Source organism: Corvus hawaiiensis, chromosome 8 (genome assembly GCF_020740725.1).
Source record: "Corvus hawaiiensis isolate bCorHaw1 chromosome 8, bCorHaw1.pri.cur, whole genome shotgun sequence".
Classification (NCBI taxonomy): domain Eukaryota; kingdom Metazoa; phylum Chordata; class Aves; order Passeriformes; family Corvidae; genus Corvus; species Corvus hawaiiensis.
The window spans coordinates 10,066,172-10,090,182 of NC_063220.1; the positions used below are offsets into that span (position 1 = coordinate 10,066,172).

Sequence of the window (24,011 nt, forward strand, 5' to 3'; positions counted from 1 at the left end):
GTGGAAGTACTTCACTGCACTAAGTGCCAGGTCACATACCAAAGTCCAGAGCTATCAGGACAAAAAAGCTCCACACTTGCAGACAGAAAGTCACCGATGCAGACAGAAAGTCGTCTATGCCTTAAGTTCCTAGGAGGTAGAAATAATCTTTTGTGCCCTGCCTTTGAACTCACCTAGCAAGTACAAAAATACACAGGCTGTGATTCATTCTGTGCACTCCAACATTACTTTTACGAAGCACTCTCTCTTCTTCTCCTTTGCAGGAACAAAAACCCACTAGTTTTTCAGCCAAGTTATAAAATACCATTATGTGTTTTTGTAGAAGCAGACTCCAAGAGCAAAGAATTCTGCTAACGCCATGCAGCAGCTTATTTTAATATGTAAAAAGGTACTTTCTGCATGTGTGGCCCCCCAGCATGTACCTTTTGAGCTGCATGTCTCCATTTCCATGGCAACTCGCTGTATCAGCAGGCTACGTAATCCTGCATAATACATGAAATTTGAAAATCCTAACTTGCTAGATGAAACAAATTTCCCAGATTTAGTGCAGTTCTAATATCTCTTAAAGGGGTCATTCTAAATGGATATATTAGCCCAGGAAAACCCAGTTCATATTTTTGTGACCATACAACTTCTGTATCTATAGTGGCATATGACCTTCTGCAAGAGCCAGTGCTCCCAACCCACCCAATACCCTCCTTTGAATAAAGATCACCCACTTGTAGCAAAAACCTAATTTCCAACATGAATTTCACTATTACCACCACACAGACACAACAATTCAGATCCCTCAACAGTTCCTACAAACACAGGAAGCAACCTGCCACACACAGTTTTGTTACAAATTTGGCAGAAAGTGGCACTGGTCCCACCAAAGGCGATGATACAAACTACAAACCAGCATCAAATATTTCTCATTCATTCATCATTTCCTCTGAGCAATAAAAACAACTTATCAAAACAAAACCTACTAAAAAGGAAACAAAACATGAATGACAAGCAAGAGAGAAAGTAAACACACAAAGCAACAACAGAGGAACACATTATTTACTAATTATCTATATTATCAACAAATTTAAGTTATTTTGACCCTACAGAAATTGGGACAAAGCACACACAAAATCCCATCACAGTTAAACAAAAATTGCTCAATTACTATCTAGGGTAGCATCCCACCCTGGTCCCTAACAGCAACACAGAATTATCTACCAAAAAATCTTGTTCATTGTAGCAGTTCTCCGTTTCTTTACCTCTGAATTTGATGCAGTAAGTTTGCTCACCTTCTTCAACATGCTTTTCTGTAATAATTATGACTATTTCACAAAGTTCACTGCTGGATGATTCTCAGTCCCTCAAATTTTCTGACCATAATTAGTGACTGTAAGTCACTGGATCATTTTGCATAGGAACACTATGCAAGAAAAAAAAAAACTATCTAAAAAACAACTTAAAATGTATTTTTAACACTATTCTGAACACAAAAAGAATTGATGACTATCTTCCATGTTCTAGCAGACAAAGCCACAATAACTACATTACTGCAGCTCAGCACTGAACAATATCTGGTCTCTCTTCAATTTTTTTATTTTTTAACTAAAATTATTTGCAGTTTTTGATCTTCAGCTAAGATAACAAAAGCCTGGACATATTTGTTTTATTGAACACCTAGTTTAAATATAACTAATGCATTGAAAAGGAAATATGCAGTAACATTTACTTTTCAACTAACATTGTGAGTTTGGAAGATACAGAAGTGTCTGTCAAAGTCCAAAAAAATACTTTACCCACAAGTTTCCAATTACGCATCTCCTCATCTTTAAAATCATTAACATATTTTGGATCTGACCAGTTCTTAGAAAACAACTAGCTCCTTGAAGAGATCAGCATCCTTCCCAGAGAAAAGATAACAATCACAATCAGCATCAAATTTGCTCTAAGTGTACGTTTCTGCTTCATTACAACTAAATTAAATTAAATTTATTTTAAAATTGCACAATGATCAGCTAGAGTTCTTTCTTTATGATGGTATATTTTTCCACAAGTTTACATTATATATTTAAATATTACAGGAAACCAAAACAAATGTAGAATATTCTGAATGAAAGTCAAAAATATCTACACATCTCCCCCCCCACCCCCCCCCCCTACTGCTTAAGCAATGTTTTTTTCCAGTGAAGTTTTTTTTGTTTGGTTTTGTAATCTGACTCTTTCAGATAAATGCATCTTACCTGGTGAAAGTAAACTGATTCAGGCCAAGTTAATATATATATATAGAACATGAGTACAAAGAAATTGCTGTGTTTCAGTTAACTAGATAAAATACTCTCATCTCCTTTCTCCAGCAATCATTTGCCTAAACATGATGTGACCAACCACTTCTGCCATCCAAGTACTCAGATGCAAGAACTAGAAACTGTCAAAGAGAAATGGTATTCTTCCTGTATTATGTGTGCCCACGCCAGCTGGAGTCTCATTTTTAACTGCTACATTTCTGAGGTTAATTGCATTCTGCCCACTCAGTTTCAACTGGAATTTGCATTATTCCCTCCCTGTCTTCATCCTCCTGTGCTGCATTACTGCACATGGTTAAGCAGATTACCACATTCCAATGGACACCATGTTCCAGTGGATTCCATGTTCCTGGATCACTGCTTGAAATGATGCTCAACCACAGCTGCAGAAGCCAGAGTAACTTAGAAATACCTTGGGGAACTTTGCAAATTAACGGCACCATGGAAATGTAGACTCATTACAGACCCTGAGGAGGTGATGAAGAACAAAATTGCTCCCAAGCCTCTTTCAAAACTTTCAACTGTTTTCCCCCATTGAGCATAACAGAATTAAACACAATGACATAAAGCAGTGAAGTATTATTGAAACAAACAGATGCATTCTATAGGTGATTCGGGTAGCCCTGTATACAGTCAGCGCTCTGTGGCAAGGGCTTCTTCAATCACATTGATCTGTATTAGACTTCACTCCTTCAAGTTGACATTTACCAGCATCTGCCTGCCAGCCCTTAGGGTTTTTTGGATTGTTTTGGGATTGGAGAGAGGGGCCTTGAGGGAACATAAGAATAGAGGGAAACGGTAAGATAATTTACTTGGTTCAGCTGTTTGCAAGACTAACAGCTGGTAAAAGCACGTTGCTTTGTTCAAGTTGAAGGTAATCTTAACACCAATTTCGTAACTATGGCATTTTTAGTTTAGATTAGGGACTTCAAATCTATTAAAATGTCTGGTGCCACAGTGAATTTCACCATATATCCACTCCTGGCCACTCAAAATCTAATAAGAAAACTACGAGGACTTCCTGTGGTAACAAAGGTCTGAGTATTTCATACACCCTAAGCCTGCTTCACCTCCTCAACACCAACAGCTTCTGATACAAGGCATTCCCACAGAGCAAGTCAATCCCAGGGGGGCCAAAACAGGCCTTTCCTTTCAGCTGAGACACCCTCCTGCTGTCCTCCCCGCCTTCCACTGGGTCACAGCAGCCATACAGAGGAAAAAGCTCCTGCCTGGAGCACAGGCAAGCTGAGAAACAGGCAGGAGCTGGAGCAAGAACAAGGATGGGAGGTGGGCAGGCACCGGTGATGGGCAAGAAGCAGCTGATAAGAAATTCTACACAAGAGAGCATCACAGACATAAAAATACTGAGAAAATAATCAGCCAACAGGCACCACTCCTGCACCTACACAAGGCCTGAAAGAGGGGTCTTAGAGATGGCAAAAGCATGTAGTGACAGATATTAAACACACTGACAAGTATGGTCACCTAAAGCACTTGAAGCTGTCTCGTTCACACCTACCTAATTCTGATTGCTTTATATTGCAAACTTAATTTTCGTAACTTCTTAAGAGTATTTTTATTTAGCTTTTTACATGTTTTCTTCCCCATTCAACATTGAATGTATTAGCATTACGAAAAAAACCAAAAATGACAGCATTTGAATTCATTGCAAGTTCATCCCCATTCTTACAGATCCCCAAGATGATCCCAGAGATTTCTTTTCCAGGATAGAAGATAAAAGTGAAGCAAACAAGGACAAGAAAGCTCTGTTCACCTTCCTGTGAAGGAGCATGAAATGTCCAGATCTACCATGAATGCTCTTCCTCCTCACCCCCACTGTCACAGTCCCTGATGCACAAAACACCAAAGCCCCAGCCTGGCACAACACTGAATACCATTCTGCTCATAACTTTGAGCCTGATTAAAACATTATTTCATATATACTAACAATTCTGGAAAACACATGATAAATTGGGTCTCTTCACAGGAACAAGATGTTTTCCTTCAAAAGGAAAAAAAAAGGAAAAAAAAAGTAAAAAGAAAACCACTATGATCCCTTCCAAGCAGATTCTTCAAAATCTGTTCAGATGAGGCATCCTTTTCTTTTCTTCCAAAAAAAACCCCAAAAGGTCTTCAATTACATTTTTCCTAGAAGCAGTGAAAAACATGATTTCTGCTTGTCAAAAATCAACTCAGTGATAGACTCTTAGCACACTTGAAAGGCTTGTGTACTGCAAAAGTAGAAAGTAGCAGCAGTGCTAACAAGAAAATTGTCATGGAAAAAATTTAGATGCAATCTGAATAAAACAATATTGTATAAATGTTACAACAATACCTTTTACCTCACAACTTTCCAAAAAATTAAATAAGGTAATGGAAATCTGAAAAAAACCTGATGAAAAAGCAGGGTAGCTTAGAGCTACACTATAGTTCATATCATTATCCTAACAAAATTAAAATCAAAATTGAACTATATGCCTATTTATAATGAGTGACATTTTTGCATCTCATTGCCCTGTGTTTTAGACAGGAAAGAGATGCCATAAATGTCTACATAATTCAGCAAGAAACTGTTTATGAGCATTTAAAATGCAACCTCTACAGCAGGTCAGGTACAACAGTGTCTCACCAGGCCTGCTGGTCTCCAGGTATTTGTCCCTTGCAGAGTCTGTTTGCATTGAACAAATGGACCAGAGGATTGCACTGAACTGTGCAAGCTCAGAACAGGGGATTCCCTGCACTGGGATTGCCCACATCTGCTCCTCTCTGACCTGCAGAGGTGAGGATGTTCTCAGCTCTTTGCAGAGTGGCCCTGAACTCACCCAACCTCCAACAAACAGCTCAACAAAGTGATGGTGCCTCAATTTTTGCACTGATGCACAGGGCAGGAGAGGAGGATTTCAACCACCTAAGTGACATTCACATGAGTTGCACAAGCTGAACCAACTCAGATTAAAAGACAGTGAGTCCTTTTCAAACCAAGTATAATCCAAAAATTATTAGACATATGCAGAAAGAGCTCAGAAAAAATATACAGCCTCATAAATTGACTTGAAGGACTGAACAAATTTTAGTACGACAATATGCTCCAGAACAATATGTTCAAAATGAGGGTACTATATTTATATACGAACAGTATGAGGATACAAGGAAAATATCTGAGGACGTGAGAACAGAGCTCCCGAACAGAAGGAAAAAGAAGAAACTGAAACACTGTAGAGGTACCTGACACTCTAAAAACAAAACAATAAAAATTAGTTTAACAAAGAAGTTGATTAACTAATTTTTACTAATACCTGCTACCCGCTTGCACCTTTTTTACTCAACCATTCTCAAAATAGTGGGAAAGGAAGAAAAATCACAGGAATGACACTTCCAAGGAAAACATAAAGGATGAAAAAAAGAGAGCAAACACCAGTACAGGTAAAAGAGAGATGAAAACCACCAGCACATACCTGAAGTGAGACAGGAGTACTGGGTACAGGCTGCAAGGAACTCTAAGTATGACAATGGACAGGAATAACCAAAGAGCAGCAGCAGACAGACGGGCAGGACATCAGAACTGGGTAAGGAGGATGCGTGGAGCAGGACCTAAATTGCTGTGACCCCTGCAACAGGGCATGGCCAGTGGCATCCTCCCAGCAAGGCACAACATATGCCAGAGCTGTATTCCTCCACCCCATCCCAAGCCTTGCTCCATCCCTCCCTTTGCTGCAAGGCAGGAAACAGGCCAGTTACACCCAGTCTTTTATTCCCATGCTGGGGCTAAAGAATCAGCATGTATATGAGGAAACCTCCTCTCTGCTGGCAGCCCCCAGCTCCTGTGATTCTTGGACAAAAGGCTGTGCAAACAGGGGCAGCTTCTCTCCCCCACAATTCCTCCTTCCTCCCCTTCTTACATTCTCTGACAATAATTCTTCAAACAGGAGGTAGAGAAGAAGTTGCAATCTGAAGAGCTGAATATCACTGAGTGTACTGCACAAATTCCTACCAAACCAAAAGCTTCTGTAATTCTTAAGAGAGTAACATAACTAGTCTGACAATTGTCAGTACTGGCTTAGTATTATATTTAAATGCTATAAACATGAATTTTCAATTTTTTAAAAACGAATATACACATAAAATCACTTTATATTAGATCAGCATCCTATGGGGATCAAATTCAGACATGATGCAAAGAAGAAAATTTTAATTTTAAATGATTCTTGCTTGCTAAGGCTAAATTTGATCCGTTCTTGTGAGGACTACCAGTTGGAAACACAACTGAGAGAAAATGAACCACAGCCTCTGTTTTTGACACACTGTGTGCTGTCCTCTAACTCCTAAATTCCTCATGTCAGATCTGTGCAGATGATACTATTTCACCGCTCACTTTTCTCACAACCAACTTTTAGCTTATTTTACAGAGCAAACGACATTATTACTAAATCCAGGCCAGATGATCCCTGCCAACACTCAGACTCATCACTGTGGGCTGCATTACAGCATGATCTTACACAGCACGATCTCGTTCCTACTTCCAGCATTTATCAATAAATTACTATTTTGATCCAGGAGCTCTTCATCTCTCTCCAGAAGAATGTGGTATCTTCAAGAGATGCTTCTACGGGTCCACTTCTTCTCATATTTATAAACACACCATAACTGTAGGAACCTGCTAGAAAATTGTCCTCCATCCTTTAGCCATGCTACCACTATGTTTAGATGGGACTACAATGTGTTATCTAAGAAAAAAATCAGTGTCAAAGTATTTACTGCCCAAATAGCCCTTCCACCTGTCCTTTAGAAAAAGGAAGCAAATCATTGCCCTGCAAGGCAGTTCTGGCCTGTGGACTGCTTCCAAGCCATGCTGCCCTGCATGCTCCAACATATTAGTCATGCTTGCACATACAATATATATAGAAGCTGCTAACAGAGATACAAAAGACTGAATGTTAAATAAAAAAGGGAGATAACACAGCAAATCCAATTTAGGCTGAAAAAATACCATCTGTTCCAGTTAAAATTTCTTCCTCATCTGTATTATCATCAGGAGCCCTCCGTTTGTTATTTATTATTTCTAGATAATTGTTTCTAGATAATTGTTTCTAGATAATTGTTTCAAATATTAGGAGGTTTGCACAAAAGCCACATTACTTATTCAAGCACCACTAGCTATCACCAGAAGTACCAAAATAAAGTTGGAAGTGAGCCACAAGTGAGTTTGATAAACTTCACAAAGTGCAAAGTAATTCTCCCCCCTACCTTTATATGTATGTATGTGTATATACATATATAATTATAATAACATATTTACAACTATGTCAGCGTATCAGAGCACCTCATACTGAAAAGTGACCCTTAAAGGCAAATGAAAAGCTTGACCTAAAAGAACCATTTCCTTGCACTGGCTACTTACCCTGCTCTGTGATCACCTGTTGAAGCTTTCCTTTGTCACTGCTATTCAAGCTGGGATATTTTATTTACATTTGGCTGCAAGCACTAGGCAGTGGTTAGTAATACACTAATAATCAAAACCAAACAGTAGCCTTGGATGTAAAGTGCCCATGATCACATGAGGTCAGAAAAAGGACTATACAACCAGTTCCCCCCATCTGACTGATAAGAGAACTTAAGTGCTCACTAGCTGTTAATTAGGAGTTTCAGCAGCAAGGAAAATGAGAATCCAAATGAATCCTAAATGCAGGGATTCTAGAGTTATCATCTCTATAATGCATCAATAAAAATTTTATTTTGGAGTAGCTACCTGAAAAGTGGTCAAAAACTGGTGAAGAGAACGCTTCCAGCATCATTAATTCTATTCTATTAATCAGGTTCTCCCCATTAATTTTTTCGTAACTGAAGAGCAGCACATTTGTAGTGGATGAATATATACAAACACCTGAAGTACTTATGGAAGATCCATCAGAGTGGAACCCCACAAAAGAAAACTTGCTAGTTAGTTCCTTATTCTTACATTTAGTTATAAAGCAGGCTATACAACACTGAATTTACATAAAAATCATAACTAAGATATATCCAGGGCTGTTGCCCATCTCACCCTCCAGTGCTTGAGAAAGTTGCTTAAACGGGAAAGAAAACTGGCTTTAGGAAGGGATTTAAAAGAGTCTCAGCATTAATTTTACACTCTGCACCTAGACAACTTGAAATTCAGTCCATGAGCTTTTACAGCCACACACAATCCAAGCAGAACTTTTTGCTCTTCATGTGACATACAAGTCACTGCTCTATCACTGAAAAAGCGCATGAGAAAGTTCAAATCATTATTAATTCCTATTTAGAAACAGCAATTTGAAAGTAGCACTCACCTACAAACTTCCCATGCTCTCTCCCTTGACTTTTATTAGAAAGCTTTATACCTCTAGACTTCCAAACAGTGATGGAAGTATACCAGTTACTTGGAGAAAGTTCAGGCATGCACACATACCTGAATGTGTGCATTAAGATGAACGAAGGCAGGATACCTCACGTTACCTCAGGATAAGGGAATACAGACAAGCAGTAGCAATGAGTAGCTTTCATGCTCTGTATACCCTTTTGCCTTGCATTAACTTGTTTCTGTGTCACAAAATAAGACATTTACAGCCAAGATTACAAAAATTTATTCTGGACCACTTCTTTTTGTTGGAAGATATTTCAACTATTAATTATGTCATTTCAAAGACCAAGAGGGAGAAAAAAATCACGCTGTAAAGGTACAAAGAAATGAGAAAATCAGTCGAAGCAGCTCTCAAGCATACATTTAGATTACCATGGTATACAACTGATTCGTTTATATTAAATACTTCTGAAAGAGACAGCAAGCTGGCCCAGAGAACCAACAGCGTGCAAACTGTGAAAGTCTCCCCGCTAACATAAAGCAGGTTTAAGTGGAAAAAAACAAAACAAACCAGTTTCAGTAGACACTGAAAACCACAGGACTGAAAGCTGTGACAAACACAGATTTCTCATTCCAAGACTTACATGTTGAGAATAACACAAAGATTTGCCTACAGAGACTGAGGATGTATGTCCACAGCTGATACACACCATGAGCTTTGAAGCTTAAGATGAGAGCACCTTTCTTTTAGTATTATCAATACAGAGGATCATTAAAGAAACAAGAGGTCACATAAAGACTACAACCATTTCAGCATCCTTTCATGTCACATGACTACTTGTTACCACACTGCACGTTCGAAGATGTAACACACTACTCTCTGTGGCCAACATGCTGCTCTCTCACTGCCAACAGAGATCTCACTGCAGTCCTGGTTTTGTGCCCATTTGCCTTGCTCCACCTTGCACTTGTCTGGGAGGAGTGAGGAGTTTGGGGTTGGAATCCACCTCTGTTTCTCAACCATGGTGAGCTTGGCATCTCCAAGCCACATCCTGGGACTGGGTTTCAGGTCCCAGTGGCTCACAGGAGGGAAGGCAGAGCTATCCCACTGCCATTGCTGCTGGTGAAAATCTTCCCTGTGTGTCTTAATTTCTCTACTCTAATGCAAAAGGGATAGTGCACATCACATATAAAGGCAAGAAAGTTTATTCAAAACTATAAAAGGCTACAAGATCTTTTTGATACTGCAACAGCAAATTCAGAAATAACTATGATTTTCTCAGGGCTTCTGAAGCAGAACACTTCACCAAAGGCAAATGCACATCTTGAGATGTGAGCAGCTGCTCCAGAAGAGAAAAACTAGTTCCTTGTTCTCCTCTCTCTCTCTTTTTTATTTTTACACAACCTGATTTTGAGAAAAACATTTGGGTTTTCGTTACCACAGGAGGGCAGGAGCATGTAACGCTCCTGTCGATTTCTTCTCAGAGAGAGCAGAACAAACAGTGGGAGCTGGAATGCAGAAAGAGCCAAGTCAGAGACCCGGAGCGTGATGAAAATTCAGTCCTACCAGCGGAGTTAACTGCTTGTTAATGAAGGCGTATGCATCCCATCTGCTGACTACAGAAGAGCTGGAATGGGTTCAAAAACAGCCCAAGACAGACATACCATCAAATACACGATATGAACGTTGTGATCCACACTCAGTTTACCCTGTGGATTTTGGCAGGGCTGACTGCAGACCCAAGACACACATGGGCACTGAGGTGACAGGACATGAACCGTGTCCTTGTCACGCGTTAACTGTCACTGCCCGGTGAGAACAGGAATCCTTCCAGCAGAATTTGTTTATTCATTAATTCTGATTTCAGGAGAAAGTTCTGGCTTGCACCCAGCAGCTAATTGGTTCAATAAACAGCATCTCAGTTTAGAAGAAGAAAACATGATACTACAGTGAGAGCGTGTAACTGAAAGCTCGATATCTGGGTATGACTTAGGGCTTCTCCGAAGAGCTGCACTGCAAAGAGAGTTTTAAAAGACAAGACAGGATACAGTCTAAACGCAAGAAACAACTACCAACATTCATTTGAAGACTTCTTATGGGGAAGAGAAAAGAGAAATTACTACTGTCCCTAATGATGACCCAAAACACAGAAAACAAATTTATGGATGAAGTCACGGAGAAAAAAAAAAAAATCCAGCTTGTTGTATTTAAATTCTGAATTACAACTCACAGGTATATTTAAACTTCTGCTCCCTCCTAGCTAGGCCTGTCACACACAATATGCTAAAAGCAAAGCTGCCAAATAACTGAGTATTCCAAAAAGCAAGTATGTAGTCCACCGTGAAAAACAAATATGATAACCTGAAGTCTGTGATCATCCACACGCTGTCAGAGAGTTCAAAAGAACTGGAGGGACTTACCGAAATAACATCTGCTGCACAAAAACAAGCTCCCAGGTATCTTAATTTGTGCTATTTATTAATATGAATTTCCCTTTTCACAAAAAGGAGCAATCTAGAATTTTAAATTCAATAAAGCTTATGCAACTGCCAGTATTATAAAATTCTCTTAAGTAAGTAATATTTTTGGTTTTGTAAGTACTGAACAATAGCCATCACATTTGAAGAACTATTAGAAAAGCAATTGTCACAGATTGAACATATTCGCAAGAATATTTGAGCTGAGGCTTCATTTAACCCATACATCCCTTCAATAAGAAATTTGTGCAAATCACTCCAAATTCTGCATATTATATAGGATTTTTCTTGGCTTTAGACCCTTTGATTGTACAATCATTTCTCTACATTAAACATTTTTAAAAGTCATGTACTCTAATGTGCTACATCAGAAGCAACAGCAAAATGGGTTTTCATGCTAAGTCCTTCACATTCTGCTGTGATAAGCATTTTGCAGGACTACACAGATGGATTCTCTGTTAGCCCTTCACTTCCTTGTTTAGGAGGTCACTTTTTTTTCCATTATTTCTTTTTATATAGATCTATTTTTGACTGCAGTGGACTTTTGTTTACGTATTAAGCCACCTGATGCCTCCAGGAGACATATAGTTTGCTAGTGAAGTCATTTTCTCTCTGCTACACACAGTGACTCCGTGTAACTACACACTTCTAAACAGGAGTTGGTATTTGCAGCAATCTGCAAAAGACTCCTGGCTGGGCAGTTATCCCTTGGAATTCAAACAAAAGCACAGTTCTGCTTTTCTGAAGTAGAGGGGGAAGGGGAATATAACAGAGCACAAAACTCCAACATCACAATTTCAGAAATACATCTGTTCATCTAATGAAGAGAATAACGATCGCTCAATTATTTCTTTGCCCTGGACAGCTGCAGGTTGATGGGGGGGTGTTGAGTTGGGAGAGAAGTACTGAGAGAGATTATAAGGTGTTTTAATTTCTTTTCTAATGAGGATGGAATGATGCTAGATTAGGTCTAACACAAACAAACAAATAAGACCAAAGCTAAAAGTCTGAACCTTTCCATGGCACAATGCACTTTACTCAGCACCTGCAGTTGCACTGTATGCAGAGCTTTAGCTAATTATCTACAGATTTACTACAACCTTCATTACTGTGCAATATAAGCTTTGTGACACACTGAATAGCTTTCTTTTGTTAAAAAAAAAGTACCTATGCAACAGTTAAAAGACAGCTTAAAAGAGCTTTTTTTTTTGCTCTAAGTATTTTGACACAACATGAGTATTTCCTCCCAGGACAATTCTGAATAACCACTATTAATGCTGTGTATTACAAAACAGATCATAACTTTCAGCATAAAAAAAATTTAAAACAGTCAGAAATCTTATTATATAGGGGACTGGACAGTTCACGTGCTACAATTACACAGACTACCACTACTGGCAGTCACAGGACAGAAATCCCATAACAAAGAGAAAGCAAAATCCCCTATTTGCCAAGATTTAGATAGCTGGAGCACAGGCAAGAGAAAGGAAAAGGAAAAGAGAGAAGCCTGACTCCCCACTATCATTGCTGCACCTCGGCTACAAACAAATATTGGGCCCTGGTTGTTTTGGCTGCCAGTCAAGTATTTCTTCATAAAAGTAATAAATACACTTACTTTTCTTCCCAGTCAACACAATATGCTAGACCAATGGATTGTAGCGACCATTCAAACCGTCATGAAACTCTTCAATTTCTGATTTAATACTAATTCCTATTAGGATGTAGACACTGAAAACACAGCTAAAAACAACAGTAAATCCTAAAGAGGTTTTGCCATATTTTTTGAAGTACTAACAACGTCATCTGTAATATCTAATAGGTAATTAAAATCCATATATATCTGTACATGAAGTATAGATACACTACAGTTTAGTGTTCACAGGTATTGGGGTTTCAAGATTATTTTTATTCTTTTACATAACATTATTTAATCTTGCATTTTCATACCCATCACTATAAATAATTATTCTAAACTTCTAATAGACACAATTTTTTGACAGGATAAGTGTTAAAAGTACTGTATTATAGTAATATATGTTGTTTGCAGCACTATGCAGAATACTTCATACGTAAGTGAATCATCAATCATCATACAGAAGTCTTAAGTAAATTTAGGATTCTCGCAATTCTATCACTTACTGTTTCAGAAAACAGTTTTTGTAATTTTAATTCACAACAAGATCATTCTGCATATCCTTAACCTGAATAACTCACACTGCTTTAATACATGCAAACAAGTGGAAGAGTGACAAGCTACTGATACCAGATATATTAAAAGAAAAAACCCCTAACATTTGATTTAAACATCCCTTTCTTGATGCAGTTTTCATACACTAAACCACGTAAGACAGAGTGAACCCTAGGATTAAAACTGATTAGCCACAAAATATAAATAATAATTCATGTACCACCCTTCCCAAAATTTGACACATTACATTAATAACAAGTCTATAGCCACAAGAAAAGTCTCTATGCATCTATTAATCACTAGGAGTCAAGTACGTGATACTAATCACTGTTCTGTTTAACAACTCTGTAAAGCAAACTTTTGACAGATAGGTGATGGAAATCTGCCATCAATTCCCAAAAAGTGTCTGCTTTCAGTCACATCCCTGTATCGACACTTTCACTAAGTCAACAAATGTTTCAGCACCAAAACAATGGTTTCACATTCCTTATGCAGAAAATCTTCTCACAGACATCCATAGGATTTCTGGAATTAATGCAAAACGAAATCTCAAGCAAACATGTTTTGCAACCCCAAATATAGTGAGTTTAGAAATAGTTGGTGAAAAACTGCTCAAGCTTGAAATTTTTTTGCCTCCAAGTGCATGTATCAACCTGTGGGCTGAAAGGAGTGGGAGACTAGAACATGGCTAAGTTAAAATTGCACCTCATCACAAACAAGCCTCACTATTTAATAAGGATGCACTTCAGAACCCCTCTCCAAAGCAATACCAACCACGAACGAGATCTGTGCTACAGAAAGAACCTATTTTAAAGCCTAGCAGTCAAAGCAGTGAGTGAATTGAGATGTGCTGCAATATTTATGCAGCCATTATAATGCAAATGCGGAAGGTATTAGAAAGGCTATTTGCATTGGTGCACAGCCCCTTCAGTCTGCGCACAATGCCGACAGAAAGAACAATTAGGATGCATGCATAACAAAAAGACTCCGACCACAGGGTAGGCAGGTCCACTGAACCGGATACAATATCTACGGGATCAACAGGGCTCCATGGAAATACTGTCTGCTGGATCACACCATACCTCTTGTTCATACTTAGAATATGAAGCGTCCTTGGGCACAAAAGCGTATAAGGGATTAGCACAGCAAAGGTGAGAGCAAGCTACAACCCATTTAACGCGAGCACCAACCTCATGTCTCACAAGACAGCAGCTGGGCTGGAGCACAGCTCGGTCCCCAGGGCTGCTCCTCTCGGCAAAACCCCCCCACCACTAACAGCAGCAAACTTTCAACTAGGCTAAAAAATAATAAATTAAAAACGGGTACATACTTTCCTGTGGCAAAAAAAAATGTTCTCCAGCACTTGTTGTGACAGAAAGGGAGGCAGGCGTGCAAACCACAATCTAACATACATCCACTCTGAGAACAGACTATGCTTTTGCAGAGAAAGCAAAAAACAAACTAACAGACTCAAGTATTGCCTTTTTTTTTTTCAACACGTACACCTGAATGGTAAAACAATACTAAAAGAACCAAGTGTACAGGCAAATGGTTTTTTTCTACAGGCAAGCCAGATTGTTTTAAAATGTTCTTTGACCGTGCACCCCAGTATTTATCCACATGAATTCACAGCCTCTTAATATATCCTCACACCAGTCAGCATGTCTACAATTATGTGATGGGCTCTGATCTCTCACGTATCTCTCCTGTAGAGCAATACAGATAAAGTACTTCTTAAACCGTGACAATCTTAAAACAATCTAAAATCACCACGCGGCACAAACTTACTTTTTTAAAAGAAATTAGAAACTGTACATAATTTCTATACAAAAAAATACATTACCTGGAGGTTAATGATGAAAAAATTCTTAGTCATTAAAATTCCCTTTTCATCCAGAGACCCGGATATACTGAAAATGCCTTTACTGAACCGAATTTGATGTTGTAGAATTCCCAGATTTGTAATAGTACGTGATGTGTATTTCACAACAGAGTCAAGGCAAAGCAATGCAACAATAAACAAGCAAATTAAGGTCAATGGCTAATACTGCAAACATTACCTTGCTTATTATAACAACCTGTTACATTTTATCCTGGTCCATTTTGTAACACAGCAAGACCACTCTATCAAACAGACTAGACTATGTCAGCCAGTACAGTTTCCACGAAAAGGAGAGTTCTTTTTGTCTGTACAATCAGTTGTAACTGGCTTTTTAATCTTCACTACTGCATCCTCCCCAGCCCTCTCACACACACACAAACCCACCAAAAAGAGAGACAGAAATATCTCCTCTGAGATGCAGTTGCATGCAGCAAAAATAAATACAAGGTACTACAACGACAGAGCGGAAAGCAAGCCTCGCTTCAATTAAAAGAGCACCACTGAAAAATAAAATCAAAAGCAATGAGCCTCGAAGCGTTCTGGGTGAGAAATGCCACTGGCCAAGCTGAACGGGAGGGTATGGCGGGCTGGACATGAGGACATGGCACCGGCTTTTCCTGGACACCTCAAACCCAGGCACTGGGGAGGGCAGGGGCAAGGTGGGCATCAGGGACAGCCATCCCGGGGGCTGTGGTGGGACATGGGAAGGGGCAACGCTGCCTTCCCCTCCTGCGCACACAAGTTTTCATCTTTCCTCAGACACGAAGGAGAACCTGCTCCTAGAGAGACACGGCTCCTTCCTAGCACCCACCCAAATTCTCCACAATGGTGTTTTGGAACCACTGAGATCTCTTATTAACTCAGTTTTATTTCCTTACTACCATACTAAACCTTCCCAAAACAGAGCTTTGTTATTTACTGGGCTTCCTCAGCCTTGCCAAGAAGGAATCACAGAATGTGATCCTTCCCATTCCGAATATGCAGAAGATGCTTTGACAGCCGTAATTCAATTACCACGCACGAGCACCATGCCCACATGCAAGCACCTGCATCCACCTATTTCAAGGGTGCCGGACACAGGTCGACAGGTGGCGGCTCGTGTGGTGACAAGCGAGGACTGCCACACACACACTGTTCCAGCAGAAATATGCTTTTCTAGAAAGCCACAGCCAAGTCACAATCAATCCAAGGGTTTCCTAAAGGGCACACGCACAGCAGTTATCTTCCAAGCAATTAATCTCTGTACATAGGCTAACAGCGCAGGAAGACAGCTGGAGAAAATATTCCTCGTCTGAAGGAATCCCTTCAGTCACACGAAATTCCTGGAGGAGAATACACTCGTCAGTGAGATTTAAGTGTCAACATAACAAAGGAACGCCCCTCCCAGCACCTCCTGCCTTACAGATATGTCAGGCTGGAAAGGAAAAACTACACCGGGAACAGCAGCTATTCGCAACCAGCACTGTTCATCGACCCTCCCTTGCCATCAGCCCAAACAAAAAATGCTGGGCATTGTTTCTAGAAAGAGTAGATAGAGGGACATGGAAGAACACAGCATCCTCTTTGAGGGTTCCTCGGTATTCCTCAAAGGAAGGCTGTCGACACAAGGAGAGCCTTGTCTGGAATCATCTTTGTGTATTACAAGGTTACATATAAAATTAGTTTTGCCTAATATACACGTTTTGCCTTGCCACACGTGCAGAAATGCTGATGGCTGACAAACAACCTAAAGTTAAAGGAATACGGCTTCAAATTAGTAAAATAATCTCCCATTTTACTCGTCCACAGCAAAGAATAATTGCATAGAAAAACAAAACAGTCAAATCCAAATCATTCAAAGGGAATTAAGAGGATGAGGGTGTTACTAAAACTAAAATGTATGCACAGTAGTGTAATAACAAATTCATAAGATACTGTAAATCTTTCCTAAAACCAGACTAGGTTTATATCAAGATCACCATACAACATATGTCTGAAATATGGCTGTAAATAAGTGTGATTTAATTTGACCACCACCTACTTTAAGCCCTTGATTTTATAAATAGAAGTATATAATAATGACTAGTGATTTAAAAAAAAACCAAACAAACATACACACACAGTTTAGAGGGTAAAAAGAACAACATATGAAGTCAAACAGGCAAACAAGAAACCGTAGAAAATTAAGACCCTGAAGGTAATTACCAAAACGATCTTAATTTCTATTCTGATAGTTAAAAAAAAATCCCCACCAAGTACTGCAGCCATGACAATACACACAATTACAACTCCTCGATCATGAATATTCTGCCTCAAAAGTGTCTGCACATGTGCAGAACTCAATGCTTCCACAGTCCCATCTCAAAAACACAAAAATTACCAGTACTATTTCAGCACTTCGCAATTGTTTTCCCACACGCTGTGACTTTTTGTTCCATGTCCATACCTGCTCCTAAATAGGATGGACAAGTGGAGCAGCAACACAGTTTCACCAAACTTCAGTTCTGCTGAATTTCTGTGTAGCTCACACCCAGTCGCAATTTTAGTCAACGCGGCCGTTCACCTTCCTAAGGTTACTACCGCTTTTGAAGCATTTCCTAGAGAAAGACACGAACAACTCGGTGAAGACGCCTTCTACAGCCACAAATACACGCGGGAAGCTGTCACACCGCTTTTCTCAGTCACACCTCTCTGTTTTAAATACCGGGAAAATCACCTGGCTAGACAGGAAGGCGACGACTTTTGAAACGAGATTCTGTCTCCGTGGCTCCATCAGAACTGCCACAATAAATACATCGGACGAAACAGGAAAAGAGCCTCACGCCTATGCGAGAGGGTGGGGGACCGCACTGACACAGGCAGAGGCAGCTGTAATCATTACCCGCACGCCGGTAATCATTACCCTGAGCGCCAGTGCCACTACACACACGCCAGCTCGCTTCAATTTCGCTGTGCCAGCTCCCGGCACCGAGAGCTGGCGGGGAGGAGGAGAGGTGAGGCTGTGAAACGGAGCTTCCTCCTTTCTTTTTGTTGTTATTGTTGTTGTTGTGGCGGTCGCTGCCATCGCCCGGCGGCGCGGGGCAGTCCCTCGGCCGAGCCCCGCGGGGGCGATGACCGCCCCCGGCCCGCCCCACCTGCGCCGGGCCCCGCGGAGCCGGGCGAAGCAGCCCCCACCGGGACGGGCACGGGCTCCCCGCCGGCCGCCCCACCGCCCCCACCTGCGCCCCGGCCCTCCCCGCCTTTGTGCCCGCGGCCTCCCGCCGCCCCCGGCCGCCGCCCGCTGTCAGCCGCCGCCCGGCCGAGCCCCCCGGCCCGCCCGCTCCGTACCGTGCGGCTCCGCCATCCTCCCGCGGCGCGCTCGGCTCCCGCTCCGCGCCCGGCCCTGCCCTGCCGGCCACCGTCTGTGCGCACCGAGCCGTCACGGGACCGCCCGCCCACGGACCTCCCGCGGCACTCGGGGCGGGACCGGCGAGCGCGGACACCGAGCGCTTCCAGGTTACGGCGGAAGCGCCGCGTTGCCAGTGGCGACGGCGGGAGCGGAGCCGTGCGGGGCCGTGCGGGGCCAAGCGCTCCCGGCGCCCGGGCCGGCTCCCCGCGGGGCTCGGGCGGGGCTCCCCTGCGCTGTCTCAGCGCCGATCGCGGGTCCCGTGGGTGGGTCCCGGCCCCGCACGCCCCGCTGAAAGCTGCCGTCGTGCCAGCGCTGCCGAGGTGTCCCCGGGTGAGGAGAGCAGCCCGTAGCTCCGTTGGTGACCCACTGCAACTCATTAAAGTGTTTCAACAAACAGGAAGTGTTTTCCTGCCATTCCAACCGCTGAACTGGCGAGTTGGCCCCCGGCGCAGCTAGGATCGGGAATTCTGGTGGGATGGGGGGTGCGGAGCAGCTCTCCGCAGTGCTGGACGCTCAGGGCACAGCCACCCGCTCTTGCTGCAAGGCACCTTTAGCTGCTGAGACATCGCCAAAGAGATGGACACGGGGACCGCGACACTCCCGTGTCTCCTTTCTCGACAAAATCGGGACTATTCCCAGCTGGCAACTACTGTAACCTCAGACCAGTGTGCTGACTCTTCTTTCTGTAGCAGGTATCTCAGGCTAAGCCCAACCAAGCTGCCCTTGCAAGGGATACGTGGGAGCTGCAAGAAAGGGCAGCAGCCGTTCAGAAGGTGACAACCACACCTCTGTGTGGACAAACACACTCACGTGTGACAGAGCACCTGCCATCAGTCGCCCTTTCATTTCGGATGGGCTTTAAAAGCAAGTTCTTAGACGACTTGTTAGAACACATCTTTCAGTATTTTGCTGAGAAAGGTTTAGCTTTTTTAATGCTAAGTTCTCAGGTGGTTGCAATCAGTTCCCCTTTCAAGCCTAGATGGATTCTGCACTGCAGTAGTATCTCAACTTCATAATTTCTAAAATAAGGTTCAAATTAATAGGAGTCTACTAATTGATCTCAGTACTTGCTGGTCTGGACTGGTCCCACGGGCTCACGTTCAGCAGCTACTTCAGCAGAATCAAAACCATGAGTAAATTCGGGAGCCATTTCCTACATCAGATAGTCAAATATGAGTATCTGCTATTTCCATCAGGTTTTTTACAACTATTGGCAATCATCTGGGCTGATTTCAGTGAAACAAGGATATTCACATTCAATTATCAAATACCAAAATTCTACCAATTGCCTTTGTGTGCATCTGTGGCAAACCAAACAGTTCAATGTGGTTATGTGGGCTTTTACTAATAAATGCTGGACAGCATTAAAAGCAGAATTGGCCTTTTGGTGTATTGGATCACAAGGCAGAAACCAGTTAGAATTTCCTAGTGACAATATTTCTTACAATGACTGGATGTTTATTTGCTGTTATTAATCAGTAAAACTTCATTGTGGACAGTGCAGGATCCTCTGTAAGACATGGAAATGCACAATTTGCCTTGAGAGCTTGGAATCTGAAATAAATGTTTCTTGTGTGACTTAATTGAACACAGTTATTTGCCTTAAAAAACTGTAACACTCTAGGGAGGATCTGAATGTTTTGTTGACCGTGTACCTTTACGTTTCTCAGGCTCTGTGTGCAAAGTGTCACTGCCCAGTTGCCTTAGCATCAAGAGACTTACAAAGGATATGTGCTACATGTACTCTGGTTCTGTTAGAGATTCTACTTCTGTTTCTAATGGCTTTGCTTTAAAATACATTATTTGAAATCTAAAGAAATGTTACTTTATACTCAAAAACCCTGATCTGTTCTGAAAAGCTGATATAAAGCAGAGCAGGACAATTGCCACAAGAGATAAATCAGCCAAGAAATTTACACTGGTAACTCCACCCTTCTGCTGCAAATCCTTAAATATGTCATATGAGATTAGACTGATACTATGGTAATACTTGTGCCAACAATCAGAACTAACAGACATTTTTGCAAAGGCAGAATTCATGCATGGAAGATTTGTTTTTAATCTGCCCAAATGGAGTAGTTAATTTTATACCCTCCTACTGGATGCTGGAAAGCTCAGCTCCAACCTACTCCCAGTCTCAACCAGCACTGTTTGTCCCCAGATCTCATTGGCACCGACCTGTCCCAGAGCAGAAGGTGAATATAAGAGTTCACAGTCCTTGCAAGTATTAGTTAGTTAAGGGTCTCTCAGGATCAGGTGACTGTGCTGACAGGCCTGTATTTTGAACCTTGTGGGTACTGTGACTGAGCACCTCTCCTTAAGATAAATCCACAGACAGCAAGTCAGAGGTTCCTCAGTCTTTGTTGCCCCAGAAAACCCACAGGACTGTACAAGGACCTTGAATTATTGCCATCCACACTGAAATGAGCAGGAGGAGAAATATAATTAAAGAGCATTTCATAACCTACATAGTTCTGAATTAAGGTTTCAGCGGCGATTTCATTTGGACATTGCCTAACTTTTAAAGGCTTGGCTTTGCAGCATTCATAATGTTCCTGTAACACCTGTAGCATTTCCTGTGCTCCTGAAAAGGACAACTGTTGGTGCAGGACCACACAGCATCACAGCACCTCCGTGGGCCATCAGCTGTGCTGGCACCTTTGTGTGTTCAGCACAGACTCCTGCCCCTTTTACTGAAAGAGAAACAGCAGCAGTGGACTGTTATCCTCCATCCAGACCAGCAGCAGAAGGGGATGAGTGTTGGAATTTGGATTATTCTGTGGATTCATAAGACCACTCCTAAGGCTATTTAGTATTTACACAGTTGTTTCAAGCATGTTTCTACAAAACAGTGTGATTTATTAGGAGCTAGCTCTTACACAATGGACTAAAATAAAGCAATTAATTAGTTAAGCTTGCTTAAGCCAACCATAAGATCAATCTAGCAACTTCAGAATCATCTTTGACCAAATTCAGATACCTCTGATATATAGTCCCACTTGCCTTCTTTTAATTTAGTTGCTGCCAGACTAATGAATTGACCCTTTCTCTCTTGGTCATGTGGCCTTTTCACTACCTCCTCCCAGCTGTAAAATTTTTGTCATCCAACTACCCAAAAACCTGCTCTCCTCCCCCAGGCAGGCAGCTGCTGCTGCCTCGGCCAAGGACACTCAGCTCCAGTCGTTTCTGTGCTGCTGCTGGGGCAGACAGCACAAGAGGCAAATTCTTTGCTGGCTGAGCCAACATGAAGACCAGCCTCAGGGAAGCTCTGTTCCACTTCCAGCTCTGCAAGTCAGGATGTCCCAGCAAGCACAGCCCGTTGTGCCCCTTCCCACCCACATACCCCTCTGCTCTGCCCTGTGTGGGGCTGCTTCCCACAGCTCTCCCTTGCTACTCTGTTCCCTCCCTGCTGCCTGTGCCTGACCTCCACTCTCAGACTTGGATCACCTGTTCCTTCCCCAGACTGTCCCTCCTTTCTCAATCTCCAATAGGACCTCCAACTTTGGTTCCCCACGCCAGGTCCTAGCCCAGTCTCTTGTCTGGTTCTTCACATCACTGCCTATCCCCCTGACTTTCCACTTTCTTCCTTCTTCTTTCCTTGTACTAAAATTCTGTTGTGTCTTCTGTCTGCCAGTTCCTTGCCAACCAGCCTCAACATAAAACTCCTCTAATTCCCAGTTGTTCTTTCTTTCTTTCTGTATCTCAGTCTCCCACTATCATGTCTCAAATCTCCAAATTCCATCCTAGGTTTTACCTTCCTCTCATCTACACCTCAGTCTATCCAGACCTCCCTGCCATATCCTATTCCTTTCCCTTGAATTGTCAGTTTACCAGATGTTTGTCTTCAGTCTCTTGGCCAAGGGTTGCAAGGGGTTTAGTTATTTTGGGGGAGAGAGGCATGTTTTGAAGGCTGATGGCACAACAAATCCCGCTTCATTTTGTGAGCACCATACCCATCATGGAAATAGTGTATGCCTTTGTCATTCTTTTCTGCCTTCCCCTCGAATGGCACCTTGGCTCCACTGCCTTTATTATGAGTAGACAAAAACTGGGAAGGCTGGGCCACTTGGCAGAAGGGGAGAGAGGAGGGCACAGAAACCAAACCTGGAGGATGCACATGGAGAGTCAGAGCCCTTGTCAATGTCTAGAAGCTGATACTCAGGACTGACACCAAGCTCTGTCCCATTGAAATCAGACTCTGATTCCCCAGAGCAAAAACTTTTGCTTGGGGCAAGATGCCTTTGCAATACAAAGAAGGATGCAAAGAAGGAGGAACCTCAAAATGTGGTTCTCTGTTGAAGGACTACAGTACAGTAAGATGTTGCTATTTTTACTGTCTCTTCCTTTTATATATTCAGAGCCAGGTCTGCTTACTTGAGCGACAAGAAGTTATTTTTGCTTTTTTCTCCAATTGTTTTTACAAAGCAAATGTGTGATAAAAGGACAGAGTACCTGTGTTCTCAAAAACAAGCAGCACAATTTAGGATTTTAGAACTACCATGTAAAAACTAATTCTGGTCCTGCCAGCTTCTACTTTCATTAGCCACCTATCCATGTCTGTTAGCAATTTTTTAAACAGGCTTTCTAGGTCTTACAAGAACTCTTCCAGGTGGAAAGACAGGACATATCAGCACTGAAACAGCACATCCAGAATGTCACGCATGAAGTTATTTTCTTATTTACCTGTATGCACACAAACTTCTTCCAGTATGTGCTGTGTTCCAACTGCCCCAGCAGTTCTTAAGTTTGTTTAGTGCAAGGAAAAACTGCAAATCCAGCAGGCTATCAAGCAAGCTAATCTTCAGTTATACAAACGGAGAGTCAACCAGTTCAAACAATTTATCTTTCAAAGTCAACACGACAAACAACAGAAACAAGCAAGAGCTTCTTCATTCACAACAGACAATAAACTGTATTTTTTTAGTGTAGCTATTCTAGGCAGGATAGTAACAGCTGTTAGAAACTCCTGTTTTTCTCTGCAGTGAAAGACAGGGCAAATTAAAGGCTTCAGTTGCCTGTACTTTGAAAGGGGAGAAAGGCCAGAATGAAAAACTCAGTTAAACTGAAACAGATGCTGATTATTCCAGCTCCAGTCAGGACATCCCTGAAGAAACCAACCTTTCTTGATTTAATTTTCTTTTCTGGTACTTGCAAATCCATTTCTGACATCCCAGGAAAACTCAAAAGGACAAAACAGGATCCAACAGGACACTCTGTGTTCTGGTAGACAAGCTCTTAGCTTTGGTCTGCAGCACCTGAATTTCAGTAGATCGTGTGCCTACCAAGGACTAACCACATCCAGGTCTAGTATAACTCCCACAACTAAGGGGCAAGAGGGGATGAGTACTCTCAAAAGTGAGTTTAAATCTACAGAGGTTGAGCTTCCTCTGTAGTCAATAAGATAAGCCTGTGCTTAGGCACTCTGAATCATATTCTGAAGAAATCACTTTTTCCATTGACCTCATGCAGACGCTGGGGAGTTGAGC

General features: G+C 41.8%; 1 protein-coding gene across 2 annotated transcripts in view; it reads right to left on the reverse strand.

The window, feature by feature from the left end:
• Nucleotides 1–18,586, reverse strand: part of SHOC2 (SHOC2 leucine rich repeat scaffold protein) — a 65,699-nt gene extending 47,113 nt beyond the window's left edge. The window contains exons 1-2 of one of the 2 annotated variants that reach the window (XM_048311358.1): nt 18,465–18,586; nt 17,584–17,734 (exon numbers count right to left, since the gene is read on the reverse strand). The gene's annotated coding sequence lies outside the window, so the exon portion shown is untranslated. The remainder of the gene's footprint in view (nt 1–17,583; nt 17,735–18,464) is intronic. The other variant, XM_048311356.1, reaches the window with a different exon arrangement.
• Between the last annotated feature and the right edge of the window lie 5,425 nt (nt 18,587–24,011).